The sequence below is a fragment of the Petaurus breviceps genome, unplaced genomic scaffold (genome assembly GCF_028583685.1).
Source record: "Petaurus breviceps papuanus isolate PSGF00001 unplaced genomic scaffold, PetGlider_PUasm1.0 98, whole genome shotgun sequence".
Taxonomy (NCBI): Eukaryota; Metazoa; Chordata; class Mammalia; order Diprotodontia; family Petauridae; genus Petaurus; species Petaurus breviceps.
This window is the reverse complement of record NW_027187460.1, coordinates 48,080,087-48,104,473: the sequence shown is the minus strand read 5'-3', so window position 1 is coordinate 48,104,473 and position 24,387 is coordinate 48,080,087. Positions and strand designations below refer to the sequence as shown.

General features: G+C 33.2%; 1 pseudogene; it reads left to right on the top strand.

Annotated features, from left to right (window-relative positions):
• The first annotated feature begins 273 nt into the window (after positions 1 to 273).
• Positions 274 to 24,387, top strand: part of LOC138156070 (Y-box-binding protein 1 pseudogene) — a 54,242-nt pseudogene continuing 30,128 nt past the window's right edge.

Genomic DNA, 24,387 nt, shown 5'->3' with positions numbered 1-24,387 from the left:
TCTTTGGAATAGGAGTGGCATTTTTTTTGTCTCTTTATCTTCCTCTGAATATGAACCCAGATATTCTTTAACACCAAAGTAACTATCTAGGATTTTTTTTTTTGAGGGGGAGGCTAGGATAGTTGGGGTTAAGTGACTTTCCCAATGTCACACGGCTAGTTTTGTGTGTGTGTGTGTGTAAAGTGTCTGAGGCCAGATCTGAACCCAGGTCCTCCTGACTCCAGGGCCAGTGCTCTACTCACTTTGCCACCTAGCCACCCTGGTGTAAAGGTTATGGGATTTAAAGATCTTCCATGCCCTATTGGACTTGCTGACAAAGCAGGAAAGGGTGGAGCTAGAGGAAGCAGAAGCCAAGCTAGAGTTCCTGTGGTGACTGGTGGCAGCGGCAGCAGCAGCAGCAGTTGCAGCCGAGGTGGAGGTGGAGGCACGAACCCCTTTTTTTTTTTTTTTGAGCCAGCCAGAATTTCTGCTAAAGACTCTTGCTGAGGACTTCCTGGGACCAGAATTGTGGGGGGCCAGAACTGCTGGGAGCACTGGACGCTGAGCAGTTGCTGTGAGTGGAAAGAGGAGGACCTTTGCCTGAGGTAGCCTGTTCTGCTTTAAATGCTTGAGAATGTGGGTGTTTACTACATTAACTATGTGTGCCAGCTTCATAACTACTCTGATGGCTTTGACTTTCTGGTTTTAGGACTCAGTTATTTGGTATTTTAATAAATGTTCTAGCTTTATCCCCCATATAGAGAGCCTGGTATATTGCGTGATTAATAACCACATCAGCATATTTATAATTGCCATAGGCGTTGTGAATATTGCATTGTTGATACACCTGGGTTCGTTTTTTCTTTGCTTACTTATTATTATTTTTAATTTGACATATTTTAGCAGTTTATCATTATTATTATTTTCAAGTTTTGATCCCAAACTGTGGGTAATGTTTTTCTAGGCCTCAGGTCCTCCTGAATTCCGTCTGCAGACACAAACTCCTTTAAGACACAATTAGGGCCCAGCTATGCTGTCTCAAAAATGTTCTTGCTCCCTGTGGTACTCTAATCACCAGGCTTGTCTCACTCCTCCTTGCCAATAGCTACAGACCTACATCACTTCTAGTCAGCACCAACTAGACCTGGCTTCCAGGAGCCTGGGGTTCTTCCACCATCCCCTATTCAGATTCTACTGTTCCTTAGATGGAAATCTGTAAAGTTAAAAGATCATGAGGTGAAATTTCTTGAGACCTGATCTGCTTCTCTAAGGGTCTACTGTTTGTTGATTCAGTGGAATCAGTATAAAGGCATTTATACTTCACCAAAGTCAACCCTCAAACCCTGGAATCTTGTCTGGGGTCCTCTCAAGTTGTTTTAGAAGGATATTTGTTTTACTCCTTTATTTTTGCTGTTATTTATTCATTTCATGGCACTTTCCTGCCTGTGGAGGAAATCTGGAAAAACTGAAAATTTCTGTCCTACTCTTCCCAGAATGCCTCTACTAATACTTTTTAGATCAAACATAAATCTTTGATTTGATAATTACATATAGTCCATTGTTCTCAACTATTTATCCAATCTTATTGTACATTACTCCTCTTCTCTTAGGCAGCTAGGTCATGCAGTGAAGTGTTAGACCACAGTCAGGAAGACCTGAGTTCAAGTGTGACATCAGGTACTTACTTGTGAGTGAGCAAGTCACTTAATCTCTATCAGTATCAATTTCCTCATCTATAAAATACGAATAATAATATAACATTCCTTCAGCTTTCTTATGAATATCAAGTGAGATAATAATTGTAAACATTGACTAAACATTTAAACACCATATAAATGATAGCTATTGCTTTTGCATGCTATTGTACAGATAAATTGAACTTTTTTTTTTTACTGTTCCTTATGAATGGAATACCATCTCTTGTATTCATACCTTTTCACTTACTGTCTCACATCTTTAGAATGAATTGTTTCTTCATCTTCCATCTTTTGGAATCTCTTGTTTCTTTCCATTTCAACTTATTTGAACTTATGCATGGAAACTTTCTTGATCTCCCTAATTATTAGTGCTTTTCCCCTCACAATTTTCTCATCTCTATTTGCTATATGCACACACATTTATGTAAATGCACATGCATGTGAATTGCATGTGCACATGTGTATTTTTGTATTTATACATTATACATATGTGTAATTTATATGCATATATGCACACGTGTGTGCTGTTTCTGTATATATACATGTGTTCAGATATATGAATGTGTGTATGTGTATTTTCCTGTTGTCTCCTTTGACTAGATTATTACCTCCTTAATTGCAGAAACTGTCACATCTCTCTTTGTATCTTCGGTGCCTAACTCTTTGTAGGAACTTTATAAATACATGCCGATTGATTGACCAGCCTACTTAAGTTCAAAGATGCTAATCACCAGAATGGATGCAAGGTGGTTATTTTTTTCTTTTTGTTCAGACCATGGTAAAAGTAGCTGTCAAGCCAAATAATGTTTGCTTTTGCCATTAGTCACAGTGTTTCCTATATGAAAAAATATCATGGATTCTTGAAGTTTCCTAACACACAGTAGATAGGCTGCACATAAAATATACTTTATCAGTGATAGAAAGATTGCCTGATGCTAAGAACTTTGGTACTCATTGATCCAATTGATCAGAGCTGGAAGAAACATGAGAGATGATCAAGTTAATGATTGTACAAAAGAGGACAGAAAATGAAAGGACATATCACAAAAATTACAGAATCAAGGAGCTAAAAAAACTAAGAGATTTCTGAGGCCATCTAACCTTACTTCTCACTGAGAATCCATTCTTCAATATGCACAGTATTTATGTTGTTATAGGAATGTTAAGTGCACCTGGAGTCTGTGGTGGGAGACTTGTTTTTCAGGAAAGCCCACACCTTGGTGTTTTGTGATTGGGCAGTGGGTCAACAGGGTTGTTACATTCTCTGAAGCAGGAGAAGGCTATATAATCCCTGATGTGAGACTTTGTTTTGGGGCTCACTTTGAGAAGTGTTATGTGATTTGACCAGATGAGACTCTGGGCAGTCATTGAGAGCCTTGAAAACCCAGATGTTGATACTTCCCTGTCTGGTAACTGTGATTAGGTATGGATATGTAATGGTCAGACAGTTTAGAAGCCTGTCTGCTTGAATTGTTTCTTTGTTTTGTAACTTCTGTCTGTATACTCTAAAGTTTGGGGTGCTGACCTTTTTCCCCTGAACTAGGTAAATGATATGTTTGATTCATTAAAGTAAGATTTTAAGCCATTTTGAGTTGCTTTGCTTTAGAAAAGCAGATCTAAGAACCTGTGTTGGCAGTCACCCAGGGAATGCTGGGGTACTTGGTGCTACATATGTATACATGAATGTAATGCATGTATGTATGTTAATATGTATGTATATTCTGCACTTAAATCTCTCTCTCTCTCTGTGTCTCTCTGTCTGTCTCTTGCTCTCTGTCTGTCTCTCTCACTGTTTCTTCCCCTCTCTAAGAATGGGATAGAGAGTATATCTTGTTATTTTAAGAGTAATTTAATGATCTTTTTCAACTAATGTTTTATTATATTTGCATAGAAATAATGATTATTTTTCCAAAATTTACTTTATATCAGTTTTTTTTATTGAAGCTGCTAATTGATGTGATTAGTTTTTAAAATTAGTTACACATATTCTTTTTGAAGTAAAATATTATGTTATCTCCAAACCAGGCATAACTTCAGTTCCTTTTTGATCTAGGTAGCTAGCTACCTAACTAGCTAGTTTAATTTCTTTTTCTTATCATAACTATGTCTATAACTATATTCTAGTAGTGAAACAACACTAAGGAAAGAGGTCATGTTTAGTTTATCTCCATAATTATTAAAACAAATTTCAATGTTTCCATGTATTTGTATATAATATGCATGCACATATATACTACAGGTTTTTTGTATATGTATTTTAGCAAAAATGAATGTTTTATTTAGCCAAAGAATGTTTTTCTCTTGATAAAATTATATAGATTTTTCTTATATAATTAATAATATATTTTTTTTGTTTTATTACCTCATCCTTGGGTATGTGGTATAATTATAGCTTGGTGATAGTGAATGATGATGAATATAGTGTTGGAATCTCTTTGCTAAAACTTTAATTTAAAATGTCACCTAAATCATTCTTAATGATATTAGTCTATGGTTCTTTTTGTTATTGTTATCCTTCTGGTGAGGTTATCAGGAACATGTGTTTTATAAAAGATATTAGTGGACTTCTTCATTATTGAAGATAATTTGTGTAAAATAGATATTGACCTCTTTTAATATTTAATAAAATATACCACTAAATTCACTTTGTCAAGACTTTCCCCATCCCCACTTTTGGTAGTTAATTTAAAGATTTGTTGATTTCTTCTTTTTCTATGAGTCTGAGTCATTTAATATCTGCTTTTCTTCATTTATTTTTCAAATTCTTATAGGTAATTTTCAATTACACTTACATTCTGTTTTCTGACACATAGTTATGAGCATTATATTCAATTTTTTTCACTTGTGCTTATTGTAAAGTAACATTATTTTTATTGTTTATGTTTTATTTTTTATTTTATTTATATTTCCTTTATTAACATAGTTAATTATTTGCTTTTTAAAATAATATCCAGGACACAGTAAAAAATAAAAAGCTCTAAGTTTCTATGAATTTTTTCAAGTTTTATCTTTTTTTTTATTTTAAAGATGTCTTCTTTGGATGATCCTAATTTACTTTTTTTCCCCCTAGTTTTAATACTCATAGACTAAGCTCAGTATTTGCCCTACTCTGATATTTATTCAGAGATTTAACATTTTTGTTAAGGACTTTAATGACAGTTATTAATTTGCTATGTTGTCTTATTATAATTCTCTTCAGAATTCAAACTTCTTTCCATGATTTGTTCTTTGAGAAATCATTAAGATGTCATTATTTATTTTCTCTTTTTCACAATATATATTAATTCAGGATATTGTGACTTACTGTGACCTAGGGGTGGATGGTGTTTGTATTCTATGCTACTCCTCAAGGATGATATGTCAGGCTAGGGAAGAACCTAGCCTGGGACTGCTGCTTGAGTAAACAAGAATTTTGGGGAATGCTACTGAATGCAATAATATATGCTGTGTGGGGATTCTGACGAATGCTATAAAATATACTGAATAATATGTTTTGTTTAAGAATATGTGGCCACCTTAGTAATAAGTTTTAATGTTATGTTGTTGTGATTATTGTGCTTTAGATTATTACTAAATGAATAAAAAGTTCCTTATACTATGTAATTAGGCCGTTGAATTTATTCACAGTAGTAGTACTTAGGTGTGCTGCCATGACTGACATTACACAGTATTACTTTATTGTTTATATTTTTATGATTGTATAATTGAAAAAAAGTTATGCTTATTATTTTCATAGACATATATGTATGTATGGTCTGTAGGCCATAGTTTAAGGAAATTGTGTAATATATAAATAAAATCTATATGAATATGTATGTATACATATATACATACATATGTCTCTGTAGTTTGAGTTTTTATTATGTATTTTAATTTTTATTGTTGAGATACTAGTCTATTTTGTATTAAAAGAAATAGTTTTGCTATGTGTTCTCATTATATATGTGTGTAGGCATGTAATATCTATACATTTGTATGTATGTATGAGTGTTTGTATGTAAGTAAACACATAGCAAAATATATCAGAAGGAATAATGTAAAAAAAAGGCAACTACCTCTGAACTTCTCCATCTTGTTCAGGAATACATAAACATATTTTCAGAATGCTTTAGAAACTCTTAGCACAGACAGGCTGGATCAAATGGAAGGCATTTTGTTACTCTTTTCAAAATTGCATTCAGTTGTTTAATCATATTTAAAGTTATAAAAATTAGGCTCATATTTTCTTCCATTTGTCTCTTTTTTTGTCATAATTTTCCCACCTTCCATTGTAAACATAGTACTATGTCTCTTCAATTACTTTAGCCTGGTCTTTTTATTAAAGCCCTATTCTCTCTGGATCTCTTCTACTCAACCCCAAGTTCCCTCCCTTATTTAATACTCTGTTCCCTTTGTAATTTTGCCCAGAATTTCTAAAAAAAATAGATCCTTTAATATCCTACTTTTAACTGATTATGTAATTATTCCTCCCTTTTTTCCTCTCTCAGATAAGTAGAATTCCCCTTCCTTTTCTTCCTTTAACTTATCCAAAAAAATAGTTGTTGTTAATTGCATTTTGGGCACTTCTTTTTCAGAAATTTCTCTCTCTCATTCTCTACCATATTCATCCTTCCTTTCTTTGTACTATTAAACTCTCATTATCTGGTTCATGGCCCATATACTATCTAGTCTCTCTGTATTCTCTGTATTCCTTATGTAATACTAATTATTGAGGAGATCCCTCTCCTCAAAGAATTTTTCTACAACTGCCAAGTAAAATGTAAATTCCTTTAAGTGATAGTGAAGAAAACATTTTGGGAGTAAAACCCCTCCCCCTACCCAAGACCTTCACATATCCTTGATCATGCAATTAGTTGAACCTAAATCTTACCTTGGTCATATTCCTTTCAAATTTGTATTGAACTCTCCCCTTTGGGTCTATGTTCTCAAAATCCCACAGATGCCAGTTGCCCCTAGGAACTCAGATTTCTCCCGCCACTCCTGAGGCATGACAAATTGTGTCTTTAGGCACCAAATCCCCAAAGGCAACACTTGGTACAAAGTCCCTTTTTTCCACATCACAAAACATCTCTCTTCTTGAATGGGAACATTCATAATTGCCACATTGGTACATCTCCCTCCACTGAAATAATACTTCTCCTTTTTCCTTAATTTTACCATCCCTCTCCCACCTCCTCACCCATTCTTCTGTACTCTCTTTTCTTTATGAGAGTCCACAAAAGTCACTTTCCCTTCATTTCTAACGTGACCAGAGTATAGACTCAATTTTATCCTTCTACTTTGCTTCTTCAATTCAATTTCCTATTTTGTAATTTAGTCCCATAAGCAATAGTGATTCACTCTTAGGTAGGATATTGCAAGGATAATTCTTTAAAACCTCAGTCTTACCTTTCCAGCATCACCTCCACCTCATTGACAACTTACGCCTGTCTCCATTACTATATTTCAAAATAAATCTGTTATTGGTTTCTTTGTTATCACTCTATTGCTGTCCTTGACTGTTACATTAAATAACACCTTCTGAATTTCTTTAGTCTGTGATGTTTCTAGAATTAATCATTCAACATTTATTACGTTCCTACTATTTACCAACTCTGTGCTAGGCACTAGTGATATAAAAGTGGCAAAAGTGAGCTTAAGATCTACAACATGCAAAATATGCAAAGTAGGATCTATGGAGGATGAATAGTCCATAATTAACAGCTGGTAGGCACTAGAGTTGGGAGGGTGTTTGGAGAAGATTGTCGATAAAACAAAGAAGCAAATAACGTCTTCTGGGATGATTTTCTTTTCTGTTACTGTTTTAAATTATTTATTATTGAATATCCATTTTTTATTTATATCTAAACTCACATTTAAAAAATAACTGGTTTGTAGCTAGAGCTCCATTATTCTATTCCTTCCAAAATTTCCTGGTTGGTGCAGAATAGTCTCATATTATTCAAATTTCTTTGTCTTTATAATTGAAGATATTTCTTATGGTGTATCAGCAATGCCATATTCACAATGCCTATGGAGATTACAGATAGGCTGATATAATTATCCATCACAAAATACATCATGCTTGTCATATAACGGAATAAGCTGGAAAATTTATTAAGATACCAAAAGACTGAGTCCCAAAACCAGAAAGTGAAAGCCATCAGAGTAGTTATGACATTGGCACAGGTAGATAAAGTAGAAAGCACCCACATTTTCAAGCCTTTAAAACAGAACAGGCTACCTCAGGCAAAGGTCCTCCTCTCCCCACGCATAGCAACCACCCAGCATCCTGGAAGCGTGCTCCCAGCAGCTCCGGCCCCTGGCAGTCCTCAGCAGGAGTCCTTAGCAGTCCTAACTCAAAAAGGTCTTCGCGCTGCCGCTGCCTCTGCTGCTGCCACCACCGTTGCCACCACCGCCAGCCACCGCAGGAACGCTAGCTTGGCTTTCGCTTTCTCTGGCTTTCGCTTTCTCTGGCTTTCGCTTGCTCCGCCCCTTCCTGCTACGTCAGCACGTCCAATGGGGCATGGAAGATCTTTAAATCCCATAACCCTTACATATGGTCTGTTTAAAATTTGTAGTTTCTCTATGGATTTATTTGTTTGCTAAAGTTTGTAGTCTTTTCCTTTTTCTCATGAAGAGGCAAACAATGTTGCTGGTTTTTTTTTTAATTAGTGCTTTGTTTGACATTTTCAAAACTTCTGGGAAGTTTTCTTTCATTATTTCTTACATTATAGTGTTCAAGTTTTTATACTTGGTATATTCTTCTGAGAATATGCTGAGGTTGTCTCTATATATTCTTTCTCCAAGATCAACAAATTTTGCCTGTATAGTGAATATTTTAAAATGTTTTTACTTTTTCTTCTCTTCCATATTTTCATTTACTTCTGTGTATTTGCATTCTGAAATAGTTTTTTTTTTTCTCTTTTGTTTTTATTGATGAGACTTGCCACTGCAGATGCAAGTTTTTTCTATTCCTAGAGCTATTTCTGCTTGTGTAGGCCACTAACTCAGCTGTCATAATTCTCACTTCTTTTATAGAACACCCAAGAGGAGAATATTGTGTTTTGTTATTCTCTTCAAAATCCACTGCTTCATCAGTGTCCTCTTCTTTGTTAGGTGTTGAATCATTTTCCTTCATTCACAGATACCTGAATTAATTTGAAAGAATCCACCTATTACCTCCTGAAAAAGATCCAAAATAGAAAACTCCTAGGAATATTATAACCATGTTATTGAGTTACCAGATCAAGGAGAAAATATTACAAGCAGCCAGTAAGAAATAATTTCAATATTGTGGAAACACCATCAAGATAACACAGGATGTGGCAGCTTTCACACTGAAGGAATGAAGGGCTTGGAATTGTATATTTTGAAAGAGCTGGGATTAAAACCAAGAATCACCTACCCAGCAAAACTAAGTATCATGTTTCAGGGGAAAATATGATCATTCAATGGAATAGAGGACTTTCAAGCATTCTTGATGAAAAAAAAAAACGGAGTTGAATAGAAAATTTGATACTCAGATGCAAGAAGCAAGACAAGCATGAGAAGGTGAACAGGGAAAAGAAATCATAAGGAACTTATCAATGTTGAGCTATTTACAGTCCTACATGGAAAAACGATAATTGTAACTTATGAAACTTTTTTCAGTATGAAAATAGTTGAATGGAATAGAAATATACATATATATGTATATATATATATATACACATATACATGTGTATATAGAAGGGTATATATATAATGGAGTAAATTATCTCATAAAGAAGAGGCAAGAGAAAATTGTTACAATGGAGGGGAAGAACAGGAAGGCAAAAGGGAACGAGTCAACCTTACTCTCATTGAATTTGGCTTAGGGAGGGAATGACATACACATTAAATAGGGTATCTCACCCTATAGGAGAGTAGGGGGGAAGGGGATGAGAGGGGGGATGATGGAAGCGAGGGCAGTCTGGGGGGGAGGGAAATTGGAAGCACACACTTTTGAAAAAGGACAGGATCAAAGTAGAGAATAGAAAAAGTGGGGGGTTGGATAGGATGGAGGGAAATATAGTCAGTCTTTCACAATATATCCCTTATGGAAAAGTTTTTCATATCTACACATGTACAACCTCTATTGAATTGCTTATCTTTTCAGTAAGGGTGGGTGACAAGGGAGGAAGGGAATGAATCTGAAATTCAAAGTTTTAAAATCAAATGTTTAATATATATATATATATATATATATATATATATATATATATATATATAACTTTACATGCAACTGGGAAATAAGATATATAGGCACTGGGGCATAGAGATCTGCCATGCCCTACTGGAAAGTCAGAGGGGAGGGGATGAGGGAAAATATAGGAGAGAGGCGATTGGGGGAGGGGATATTCAGTTTGATTGCTGTTTTAGGGTGGTGGGTAGGGGAAAGACAGGGAGAAAATTTGTAACTCAAAATCTTGTGGAAATGAGATATGTAGACTAAAACCTAACAAAATTTAATTATAAAAGAAACTAACTAATGAGACATTTTATAGGTAGAGTCAGTCTCTTAGTGTTATGGAAGTTGATATTAAATTATTTAGTGACCTGAAAGAATTAATTTTCTTTATGGATGAGTTTTTTATATTAATGTTATATTAATGATCTAGCTAAATATTAATGATATGTAAATGGCAGTGGCTTGTTAAATTTCACATCAGCTATTTTGGGAACACTAAGCATGCTAAATTCTTCTAGGAGTATCACCCATTAAGAATAAGGGAAAAACAAATATAAATGAGATTACTATAGAATCTCAGAGTTGGAAGGGAGATAAAAGGTCATCTCATTTAACAAGGAACTAAATAAGAATTGTGCTTAGAAATGCTTCATAAGAAAGAAAAACAGCATATCCCTTCCTAAACCACCACATTTCATTTTGTAAACTTCTAAGTGTTATAAGCCTCTACATTACATGAAGCTTAAATCTGCCTCTTTGCAATTTCTATTTAGTTCTGCTTTCTGGGGTTAAAAAGAACTAGTGAAATCTCTCTTCTATCTGAAAACCCATAAAATACATTAAAGTTGTTAATGAAACATCATTAACAAAGAATAATTATAGAGACCTTCAAAATGTAACTGCAAAATATTAATTGAAATAGCTAATGTACCTTGTTGTAATAATCATAGATTTAGTGTCAGGAAGACATACTCAACTCTGGCCTCAAATGGTTACTGTGTTGCTCTGGGCAAGTCATTGCATGTATATCACCTGTAGTTTTCCCTTCTGTAAATTAATGATGATGATGATAATAATAATAATAATAATAATACATAATAATAGTAACACAAAGTCAAGCAAAGAGAATCAGAAATGTTTGTGTACACATATACACACACATAAAAAGATAATGAATTCTCATCAGACTGTACTACCTTTATAATTCTGTGATTGACTTCCCAACTATTCCCACACTTAAAAATTAAGGAGGAAGAAGAGAGTGGAATATTTAAGTGATCTTCTTTGGATAAATTTTTAAGAGAGAAAAAAACAAATCAGTGAATTGGCAACACAATTCAAAGAGGGGAACAAAACAAATTACCCCACTACAACAGAGCCAAAAATAAGAAATAGTGAAAATTGCAGAAGAAATTAATAAAAGTCAAAGAAAAAATGAACAAATAAATAAATCTAGAAGGTTATATAGGGGGAAAAACAAGATAAACAGCTAGTATGGTTTTTAAATATAAAGGAAAATGAAATTGCATGTATTAATTAAAAAAAACTCAAGACAGAGAAGATGAATGAATACTTAAAAATATAAATTATTTATATTAACAAAAGGAGAAATACAGTATTTTTGTGTGATATTAGAAAAATAAATTGAACATGCTATAAAGGAAACTCTAATGTCAGATGTTACAAGTGAATTCTAACAAACTTTCAAGGAATAGATATTTCCAATATTACATGAGATGCTATAATAGGAAAAGAGGGAACTTTCCCAATATCTATCACCCCAAAATAATCTTGATACCAAAACCTGAAAGAAGTAAACCAGAGCACAAAATTTATAGACCAACATCTCATTATGAAAATTCATACAAACTTTAAAAATATATATATAGGTTACAATAACACATTAGAAAGGTTATACATTATGACTAGATTTTATTTATATTAATATGTAGGGTTGATACAGGAATCCCACATTCTGGACTTAGAGTCAGGAACACATGAGGACATGTTCAGGCTGTGATACCTACTAACTTATAGTCTGTTCCTATTCTGGCATTAAAGTCACCCAGAATTATAAGCTTATTCTCTTTAGGTACATTGCTGATGAAGTCTTTGTAAAATTTTTCTTTGACTTTATCTGGGTCTGTAATGGTGGGAACATAGGCACTGATGATGGTAGTATAGCACTTTCTTCTAAGTGGCTATCACATTCTTGGGAACCTGTCATTCACTCCTTTTGGGAGGCATACAAGCATGTCGACTAGATTAGTTTTAATTCCAAAACCTACGTCAGCTTCATGGTGCTCCCCATCAATATAGCCACTCCAGAAAACTATTTTCAGCTTCTACTTGGGTAAGTTGCCCTTCATTTGCCACCCTCATTTCACTCAGGGCTGCTATTTGGATAGGATAACTGCTGAGTTCTGTCACTACAGAAGCTGTTTGTCTTTCAGGTCTACTGTCTTTCATGCTGTCCATAAATGTGTTCAAATTCCACATACCAATGGTGAGTACAATCATCTTCCCAAAAGTTATTTTGTACATTTTTGTACCTGTGTGTTTTGACCACAGGATATGATCCCCCTTTGACTGTGGTAAGCTGGCAAGAATTAGTGAAGCAGCCAATTTTTAGGGCACCTTTTCTATCTTCTTCATCATACCAGGGGATGAGCAGTATGGTCCTTAGAGAAGGCTGCTAAGTTACTCAGAGGATTTTCAAATGCCAGGGCTGTTTCCCATGAAAAGACAACTCTATGACCTGCCCTGCCTGTGTTTGGGGTTGTGACTAGAGCTTTCATTGTCCTGTCTTGTCGTTTTTCTGTTACCACAAGACTTTAATATAGGTAAAAATGGTAAAATGGCATGGGTGCCGTCTTTTCATTCACACATAAATTGTATTTAAGTGATGCAGAGTTGCATGAAGTTATTGGCCTTGTTTTCTATTCCAGTTGTTGGAATCCAGTGGCAAAACAAATGCCAAGGTGACTGTTAATGGCTCAGTATGCAATGGATCATCTTGTCTTCAATGTCTAACCAAGCTCTAAAGACTCCACAGTACTTGCTTCAGCCACCTTCATGGTCATTGGAACAAATTGTTCTCATCCTCCATTCCAGCACAGGAAGTCTTCACATGCTTGAAATAGACACCCTCCTAATTCACCAAAAGGCTTGAGAGTTCAGTTACCCACAACCTTCTTTAGTCCCTCTGCTGAAAGAGTTTACTGGGGTGTGGCTGCTGTGCTACTACTGCTTCTTAAAACTGCCCAATCACTACTGCTATTTAGCATAATCCTAGAAATTCAAGGGACAAGAAAAAGAAATTGAGGAAATAAGCCTAGATAAAGAGGGGACACAGTTGCTACTTTTGCTAATGGATGTGATTATTTAATTAAAAATCCCTAAGAATTTAACTTAAAAGTAAATGTAACTAATGACAAATATCACAATATTTCAGAACATAAAATAAATCGTAATAAATCATCAGCATTCTTATATATTACCAATAAATTCCATCAGGAAGAAATTCCATTCTAAACATACACAGAAGATATAAAATTTTGTGAGAATATCTACCAAAATACTTTCCAAAATTATATGAATATAATTTTAAAATATTTTGCTCAAATAAAAGCAAAAAAAAATGGAGAGCTATAAAATCCCTGAGGGTAGAACAAACCAATACAATAAAAACAGCAAATTAATTCATTTAGCATTGTATCAATTTTACAAAACTTTACAGATTGAGAAAAAAATAACAGCATTCATGTGACAAAAAAAAAATGAAGAATCTCAAAAGTGATTAAAAAAAAAGAACTGGAAAGGAAAGGGCTTTATCAATAACATCAAAAACTGTATTACAGGTAATATGATTTGGGACAGCTATGTGGTGCAGTGAATAGAACACCAGACTGAAAGTCAGGAAGGCTTTAGTTCAAATGTGCCCTCAGATATTTTCTAGCTGTGTGACCCAGGGCAAATCATTTAACCCTGTTTGCTTCAATTTCCTCATTTGTAAAATGAGCTGGAAAAGAAAATGGCAGATCCCTCCAATATCTTCAGCAAGAAAACCCCAAAAGGGGTCATAAAGAGTCAGACATGACTGAAATGACTCAACAACAACAATGATTTTTGTACTGGTTAAAAAATAGAGTGGTCATTCAGTGGAACAGATTAGGCAAAACATATATATATATGTATATATATATATATATACATACATATATATATATCTTAGTAAGACTTTTTGATAAATCCAAATATTCCAAGTAATGAGAGAAAGAGTTACTCTTTGACCAAAACTTCTGGGAAAATTAGACTGCATTCTGTCAGAAATTAGATTTAGATGAACATTTCGTCTTATACACCAAGATAAACACCAAGTAGAAAAATGTCAGATATAATAGGTCACATTGTGAACACAGAGGTGGGATCTATGGAAATGGAGAGAATTCATGGTTAAGCAAGTTATAGAAAGGGCCTCACAAAAAAAATAAAATTTTATTATGTAAAATTAAAATGATTTTGTTCAAACAAATAAAAAGAAGTTAAAATTTAAAGGGCAACATTAATGGAGGGAGAAAACTTTATAGGAAATTTCTTTGGTAAAAGTGTCATTTGAAAGATACATAAGAAAAAGATTAAAATTTATTAGAATAAGAGAGATTTTTCCAGTTGATATATGATCAAGTGATTGGAACATTCAGTTTTCAAAGGAAGAAATCTAAGCTCTTAATAACTGTAAAACAAATGTTCAAATCTCTTATAATTTGAGAAAGTCAAAATAAAGCAACTCTGTAGTTCTGCCCCATACAAATTTTGCCTCAATGAAAAAATAACAGAAGAGTTGTCATAAAAATTATTGGAGGGACTGTGAGAAAACAGATATACTAGTGCCCTAATGATAGAGCTGTGAATTGACTAAAATGGAAAGAAATTTGGAATTATACCCCAAAAGTTACTAAAAGTGAATACCCAACAATATGTCATAAATATATAACTATAATGTATAACCCTACTCAACTGTATAATAAAAATATATAATTATACTATATAACCTTACTCAAGTATACCATAACTATGTTGGTATTTCAAAGACATAAAGGATAATTTAGATATGTACAATAATATAGCACCTCTTTTTTCGTATTCCCAATTTGGTAACTAAGTAGGTACCCACAAACTGGAGAATGGCTAATCAAACTATGGTATATGAATATAATGAAATATTAATGGATCATTAGAAATGATTCAATAGAAAGTTTCAGAAAAAAAAATGGGACCTCTATGAATTGATTCAGATTGAACTAAGCAGATCTAGAAGAACAATGTAAACAATCACAAAACCATTATTTAAAAAATAAGCAACTTTAAAAAGTTTTAATACAATGATAAACCAAGAACCTAGAGGTCTGAAAATTATTTCTTCCATACATCTTCTACAAAAGATACAATTAACTTCCCAAATGAGACATGTATTTGTAAACATAGCCAACACAAGAATTTGCTTTGCTGATTTTTTTTTCTTGTAATAGTTTTAATTGGAAGATAGTGAAAGACTGAGACCATGGGCTAGTAGATAGACAGGTAGGCCTGCAGTCAAGAAAATGAATTCAAATGCAGTCTTAGAGACTTATTAGGTATGTGACCCTAGGTGAGTCACTTAACCTCTCTTTGCCCACTTTTCTCAACTGTAAAAATGGGAAGAATAACAGTACCTACCTCAAAGGTGGTTGTGAAAGTAAAATATGTGGATAAACTTGTTGGGAACATTCAAAGTTTTGCGAGAGAAAAATTGAGAAAAAGGTTCATATCATTATAGAGCATGACCTTACAGTTATGACTGTGGAGTCAGATGCTCCAAACTCATTTTACAGAGAAGTTTACTGAGACCCACAAAAAAGAAAAACATAAATTAAGATTAAGATAATGGTAACAAATCTCAATATCTCTCTCTCTCTCTTTCTGTCATCTATCTCTATCTACCTATCACCATCTCTCTATCTATATATCACTGATCCACTAATCTATCCACTTACATCACATTTATAGTAAATAATATGTTTGCTAATAAGAGAATACTTAAGTTACTGTAAAGTTATAAAATAAGAAAAAAATAGTTCTAATAAAGCTTTCTATTATTGAGTGTCTTACCACAAAATAATTTATTTTATTTTAATTTAACTATCAATTGCATGTTAGAATATGGTATTATAAAATTTGGAGCTAATAAGCATCATTTTAGTGGATTAAATTAATGAACTAACAAAGACATGTTAAACAAGAATGCTATCAGACCTAGATGTTAAGGAAAATTCATATAAAATTTTTATTCCTTGACTGATTTAGACCAAGAACCCTATCATAAGCTTTTGTACCCCTTGTAGATATATTGCAATGATAATAACATAGTAGGTACTCAAAACATATTCTTATTTAAAGAATTTGTTGAATAATGAGTAGATATAGAATTTAAAGAAAAATATTTTTAAAAATGTAAATTGTGTGGATTATAGTGGAAAGGATGATATTTAGTCCCTTTCTTAACCAAATGCCTAAAAATAGCTATTCATACTATTTCATTTAATTCCTTACCCCCCCCCATTACTTCTACCTCCTTGAAATCTTGCTTCTGACGTCTTTACTCCATTTTAATTATTTTTTCCAATATTTTAATTGTCTTTTGATTGCAAAATATAGTGATTTCTCAGTCCCTCTTGATATCTCTGAATCATTTGACACTGTGGACCAGTCCCTATTGCTAGATACTTTTTTTCTCCGCACGTATTTGTTACTTCGCTTTTTTTTTCCTATTTCTCTTTCTCCCTGTATTTCTATTTTAAAGATTGTGTTGTGTTAACATTAGGACAGTCTGTGTTTCAATACCAAAATTATATAATACACATAGAAGAAAGTATGTGCTAGACTGAGACATTATAGATCATTTAAAGCATACTGCCATTTCCCTGATGTACTCTCCTGCTATGCAATTCTTATCTGTTCATTTTCCATATGTAGCACCTATCAATTATACAAAACATATGTGTACATATACACATGCATATAGATATGCATGTATAAACATTTTTGTGTGTATTTTACAGGCTACACATTCAACTTAATTTTATATACTGATCAACATAAATTTTCCAATCATTTTTTTTAGTAAATAATTAAAAACCTTTCTTTCAAATTACTGTATTTTCTTACTGATGAGGCATTGTAACATTCTATCCTGTCCTAATTAGTGTAGTGGGGGGGCATGGAAATAGAGAGGCTATAGATGGGATGGAATTAAACACCATGATAGTCAGAGTCTTGAACTGGGAAGACTGAAGAAGGGGATATATGGTGGTATATATAAAGACGAAGAAATATCAGTAACAAAAAGTAATAAAATAACATCTTACATTTTTAGAATATTTTACTGTCTACAGAGTGCATCAGAACAGTTGGTAATAAGATTATGTGGCTATTGTGATCTCCATCTTATATAAGAGGCTCAGAGATGAGAAAAAAAACCCATCCTAGATCACACAACTGGTGATTGAGTAGAAGACCAGAGACTTGAAACCAGGAATCTTGATTCCCCATTACAGACTCTTTTAATAAAGTCCAACCACAATGTGATAATTCATTTTAGTCCATGAAACTTAAAAAGTCTGTATAATAATTCTTACAGTATCTATTGATTTAAGCATCATTGTCATGAGTAAGTTCACAAAATCTTGAAATATTGAAGCAATATTAACTTTTTTTTCTTGAACTCATGATCTACTCCATACATACCTATAGAGCTAATTAATTAAAGATTAGTTTGTGATTGGCAAATATCTTTCACATAAACTCTTTTGAGAATTCTAGAATTAGGCTCTGAGAAGGGACAATAAAAACATTGATTTTACATTCTCATTATTTACACAGCTAAGAACTGATTTTTTTTATAACAAATTATGTTTGCTTACAAATATAATCTCTTTTTTTTCGGTAGTGCTGATCTGGGATTTTATCTGGTCCTGATAAGTAGGAGCAGTTGTACTGATATTTCTCATATATGTTTAAATACCACCCCCAATTGCACTAAAATAACTTTTTAAAATAATATATAGGGCTAAAATTGTGCACCGTGTGAATAAAAAGAATATGTATGATAACATGGAATTGTTTAATAATAAGTTAATAATAATAATAAAGTTTATGGGTAACTAAAGTGATGATATTATGTTATACATAAATCAATATACTTTCACTCTATTATGTTTATTATTATTAAATGTGATTCATGTGGCCTTTCAAATTAATAGGTGAATCATGCAATACAAAAATGCCTTAGAATAGCCTCTCAAGGATCATTCATTATTCTTTTGATATGAATTCTGAAGGCATAACTTATCCCCCCCTTAAAAAAGAAATGCTGCCCATTTTATTTCAAGATATTTATATGGAGAAGTATAATGCATTGAAAAGAATGCAGACTGCCTGGGTTTTGCCTTGAAGCATGACCACTAACTAATTGTATAACTCTGAATAATTCATCTCCCTGTTTTGTCTGTATCCTCATCTTTAAAATGGGAATTAGGGGTTTATCACGGTTCCATTTTGTTATGATATTCCATGATGCTTAATAAGAAAAAAAAGAAAGATAATGCTATCTTCTAAGTTGCAGAAATGAAGAATTTTTCCTTCAATTTATTGTCATTATAGAAGAAATAGAAATTCCCACATTTAAAAAATAATTCTTGGAAAACTTTTGAAGTTTTGTGATTTTTTGAAACCTTGAATCTCTCATATAATTAAAACACAAAACGTGTGTATATGAATAAAAAAAATGATTTCCACAAAACTGAAGTAATTGTTAGGTTCCATGCCAAAATTAATACTTGCATACTGAATTATTGAACACAACATTTGTCCATCAACCATTTATTTTAAAAAGTGCTTTTATTCATTCCAATTTTTTGCAATTTTTGCATGAGCCAAACCAAGGTGTATTTTCTTACAAATGAAAATATTACATACATCATTATACAAGTGTTGATGTCCTATAGCCAGCTCCATTGCCTTGAAAGTTCTTGAGGAAAGAAGAAAATCTGGAGTAACTAAGCAAAACATAAGTATGATTTATGAAGAGTTTTAACACCTTTACATTTTAAGACAAATGCTTCAAAGTATCCATGATCTAATTCATGTAGATAATTCCTCCCACAATACAGATTTCATTCATCCTTGTCTCCACATCCTGAATACTTCTCATTCATAAGATTTTTATGATATATTAAAATACTAATAATCTGTACTTCTTTCTTCTTTAGTGAAACTGGTTGTGCCATAGGCATATATGGTTCTCTAAAGAACAAAGGTAATTTTCTATCAATGGCATTCTCTGGTTAGATGGAGGCAGTTGAATATCATTTTCATGTGAACTAGGCTTCTCTGTGTTCACTCATATGAGCAATTGCTAAATATGGCATATCCAACAAAATATGACATTAAGTTATCCATTTTCTCTAACAACATTGAAAACACTCACACAATTAAAAAGAAAAATAATATAACATGGTAATAAAAAATATTACAACTCCAAGAATAGTCTTTTGACATCTTTTCTATTATGAAGAACCATACACTTAATTCAACCTTCAGTGATATAGGTAAAACATTTGGTTTTTTTACTCAGTGTATTTTAAACGAAGTTTTCCCCATTCTCAATTTCATTGGAAAGCTTTATTATTGCATTTCATCTCCTTTGGACAGGTCTGGCTATATGGTATTCTGCCTTCTTCTAAGCATTATCCCAGAACTTTACATAATTACCAAGGGAATTTAGAGGTTGCTAGATGGCTTTAGTAAACAGTGTGCTCAACTTGTAGACAGACCAAAATTCAATTTAAATTCTGCTTTAGACATTTACTAGCTGTGTGATCCTGGGCACCTCAGTTCTCTCACCTGTATGATGGAAATAACAATAGCACCTCTCTTGCATGGCTATAGTGAGTATTAAATAATATAGGTAAAGCATTAGAAGATCTTAAAGTTTTATGTAAATGTTATCACTATAAACATGATGATGATCCTCATTATTATTGCTATCCATATCCTATCTCTTTTCCATGCCTTTCCACTGAGGAAAAATTATTTCACTTTTTTTTTTAAATAATTGGGGTTAAGTAACTTGCTCAAGGTTACACGGCCAGGTGTTTCTGGGTGGGTGCTAAGTGTCTGAGCCCGGATTCTATCCCAGCTCATCCTGACACTGGGGCCAGTGCTCTTACTTGCCGTGCTACCTGGCCGCCCCTAAATTATTTCACTTTTAATTGTATCCCTAGTGCCTAGAAGTACTAGGTGCTTATAAATGCTTCTTTGTTAACTAATAATAGCATTGTAAAATTGAAGAGAAATTATTAAGCATAATTTTGAAGAATAATTATGAAATATAACTTTATGAAACATAATTGTTTCTTCAAATCAATCTATAATTTTTAGGTAAACTAGACATCCTTTGATGTGACTTTCATTTCTCTAGGCTTCATCAATATATTCAGTGACAGATAAGAGTATTTGGAAAAGTTTTGCCTGTAAGCATCAACAATATATACAAACCCCTTTGCTCCTTTTCCTTTCTTTTTTCCTTCTTGCATTTTGGATAGGATTCTGATTATTTCTGTTTGTAGATACCTCTGTTACTTAACTTCTTGGCATAAGAACAGAAGAAATCCTAAAAAATCCTGTTATTGATAGAGTCTTTGGAGAGAAGTTTCTCACTGTGTTAGCAGCCATTTAGATTTTCCTGAATTGTGTATTAGGACACATACACACGCACACACTGTCATTAATATAGCATCTTAAGGTTTGCAAAGCACTACACACACATACACACTCCCACACATATATAATATGTGTGTATACAGACAGACACACACACATATAGATAGATAGATAGATAGATAGATAGATAGATAGATAGATAGATAGATAGATAGATAGATAGATAGATATTCTCACTACAACCTTGGGAGTTTAGGTGCTTTCATTATTCACATTTTATAGAAGAGGAAATTGAAACTGAGAGCAGTTTAAGTGATTTGCGTAGTCATGCAGCTAACATTTAAGTTAGAATTCAGATGTAGGTTTTCCAGATTCCAAGTGCAGGATGGCTTTGCATATTACCACCTAGTTATATATGAGGAACTATGGTTAAGTACAAGTTTACTTGCATTATTCCCAGGAGAAGATAAATAGCAATAGGAATATTAGAAAATGACCCTGAAATCCATCTTATATTTAATTTACATAAGCCAAGTATTGTTTTCCATGACATGAGCTGAAAGGAAAAATCCAAGGAGACTGTATGTCAATTTAATAATAGAAAACTTTGAATCTTCCTACAGTAAAAGGATTACTGACTCCAAGAAGAATTTAGGGCTATCTATTTTCTTCTTTTCATTTGCATTACTTTGAATTGCCATAACTACTTTCTACTTCTTTATTCCCAAATTATCTATCTGTCGTAAAGGAAAATTCACATTTGTGACGATTTATCAGAAGTAAAAAAGTCAATTTTTTTGCTTCATTATTAATACAACAATCCTGCTTTGCCAGCATTCTCTGCTCCAGGTGTCATGCACATTCAAACATATACCTATACAAACACATACAGTCACACACACACACACACACACACACGAAGAGAAATAAGGGAGATGGAAATAGAATAATTAGATGAGAAAATAAGAGATATAGTTAAAGAAATGATTTTTTTAAGTTCTGGTGTCATATTGAAATTGTTTTTTAAATCCTCTATTTCCTATACTTCCACTAATAATCTATGTAATCAAAGGTAAATGAGGCTCTTCTCAACTTAGTTTCTTCATTTGTAAAATGAGGGCAATGGCCCTATACATTCTTCCAGTTCTAAAGTCACCTGTTTCTAAAAAAAATTAAGAGAGGGCCTGCAAGGATTGAATGATAAGTAAACAAAAAAGAAAAAAAATCAGTGTTATGCAAAGCAAAAGTAGTTCAAGAACCTGGGTTTCAGTCTAGTTTAGTATTTGTCTTATGAGCTATTTGATCCACCCTGGACAAGACCCTTTATCCCTTACTGAAACATGACTCCTTAGAGTTATGATATGAAGGAGTTAGACCAGAAGATCTCTAAGGACCCTTCTAAATCTAACAATCTATGATTTTATGAAATGAAAAAGGAGGACAGAAAGGAGAAATTAATGGCATCATTTGGCTAAAGAAGAAATCTGGAAAGCCCTGAAGAACTACAGAAAGTACTGCTAGCGTTAGGCCTAGAGAATAAATCTCAAAATTTTTTTGTGAGTTTGGTGAATTATGGTGGCTTCAAATATATTTCTAGATACATTCTTTTGCCTTTTGGCACTAGGGTTAGAAACAAAGGTGTTATGAAGTATTGCTGTTCTTTGTAATACTATCTTACACAAATATCTATGTATATATATGTATATATACACATATATACATCTACATATTACATAAATATGTATGTAGCATGATATGTGCTACTTTGAAATAAACTACACACTCTTCACAGAAAAAAAAAACAAACCAAACAACTAACAACCCCTATATTTCATTAAAAGTAGCCAAGTTTTTTTTTCTATTTCAGCTGTTGGACAGATTTGTAGTAATGTCAGTGTGCATGCCGTCTACATACAGTTCCATTTATATCTATCAATTAAGTGTGACCCAGGTATTGCTTCCCATATAAATACCAGATGCGGTTTATCAACTGTGCTGGTTTGGAAAAATCTAAATCTCCTTATATCATGTGGATATTGATGGTATATATAGGTTTCCATCAATTATCCTTTATTCTATTATGTTTAACATGACATTCTCTATATGAATTCTCTCTTCTCATCCTTTGAATGATTCTCAACATTGTTTCTCCAGAAATTTTGGGAGTTTATATTCAATTTCCATATAATATCACTAGGAAAATATTGGTATTAAAATATGGACTGTTGGGGCAGCTAGATGGTGCAGTGAATGGAGCACTGATCCTGGAGTCAGGAGGACCTGAGTTAAAATCTGACCTCAGACACTTAACACAAAAACTAGCCATGTGACCTTGGGCAAGCTACTTATCCCCAAATTGCCCTCCGAAAAGCAATCTAGATCTAGATTGTTTTATCTATAAATTCTATATCTATATCTATATCTAGATATATGGGCTGTTGTTTCAGGGGCAGCTGGGTTGTCCAGTGGGTAGAGTGCCTGATCTAGAATAAGGAAGATTCATCTTTGTGAGTACAAATCTGGCCTCAGACACTTACTATATGTGTGATGACCCTCAGCAAATCACTTAAACCTGTTTGTCTCAGTTGCTTCACCTGTAAAATGAGCTGGAGAAGGAAAGGGCAAACCACTCCAGTATTTTTTCCAAGAAAATGCCAAGGGGCGGCCAGGTGGCTCAGTGAGTAACAGCACCGGCTCCAGTGTTGGGATGACCTGGGGATCAAATCCAGGCTCAGATACTTAGCACCACACCCAGAAATAACTGGCCGTGTAACCTTGAGCAAGTTACTTAACCCCGATTGCTTTAAAAAAAATGCCAAAAGGGGTCACAAAGAGTCAGGTATATCTGAAAAATGACTAAACAATAACAGATACAATTGTTTCAAAGAGAAGATTGGAGTATTTAAAATAACTGCACTTTTCAGTCTAATTCTTTTTCATTATTGGTACTAGATCTAATTCACTGCCATTTGCAATGCCTGTTTAAGATACATGTACTGATGGTCTAGTCATGTTTATTGCACATCACAGTCTGGACAATATAAAATATTTTCTAGAATGAATAAAAATATCTTCTACTTTGTGTACATTTATTGCTTTTCTCTTGTTAGACAAGAACCCTATGTAATCAAGAAAATTTACCAAACTGTAAAGCCTAATTAAATATATACACATATGCACCACATTTCTGTATTAGAATATAATCTCCTTGAAGGCAAGGTCTATTGTGCTCACTTACATTTATATCATCAGTAGTTATGACAGTTCTGGGCACAGAACAAATGCTTGCTGAATGTTTTATCTATTCAGCTATCATCTATGTATCTGTTCTCTTATGCAATTGATTTTTTTTAAGGAAAAATGCTTTCATTTTAGCTAAAACGTCGTAAGAGATCATGTCAAGGAGATATTTAAATTTATTTTATAGATTTTAAAAGCATTTATTTTGAATAAAGCACCTGATAATGAAAGTCTAATTATAGCCCCATAAGAAATAAATGAAACTAAATGTGTGAAAAAACCAACAATCAATGAAGACTAGAAATACTAGTACTGTTTTTTTTTTTTTTAATGAATTGACTTTGTGTCAGCAAAGGGAGCCATTTCTAGTTTTGTCCTGAATAATCTTAGATATTATTCATTCTCTATACATGCTTACATGAAAAACATAAAGCTCCTTAATTCCTATGATACTTTTATATGAGTGCGTGTGGATAGATAGATAGATAGATAGATAGATAGATAGATAGATAGATAGAT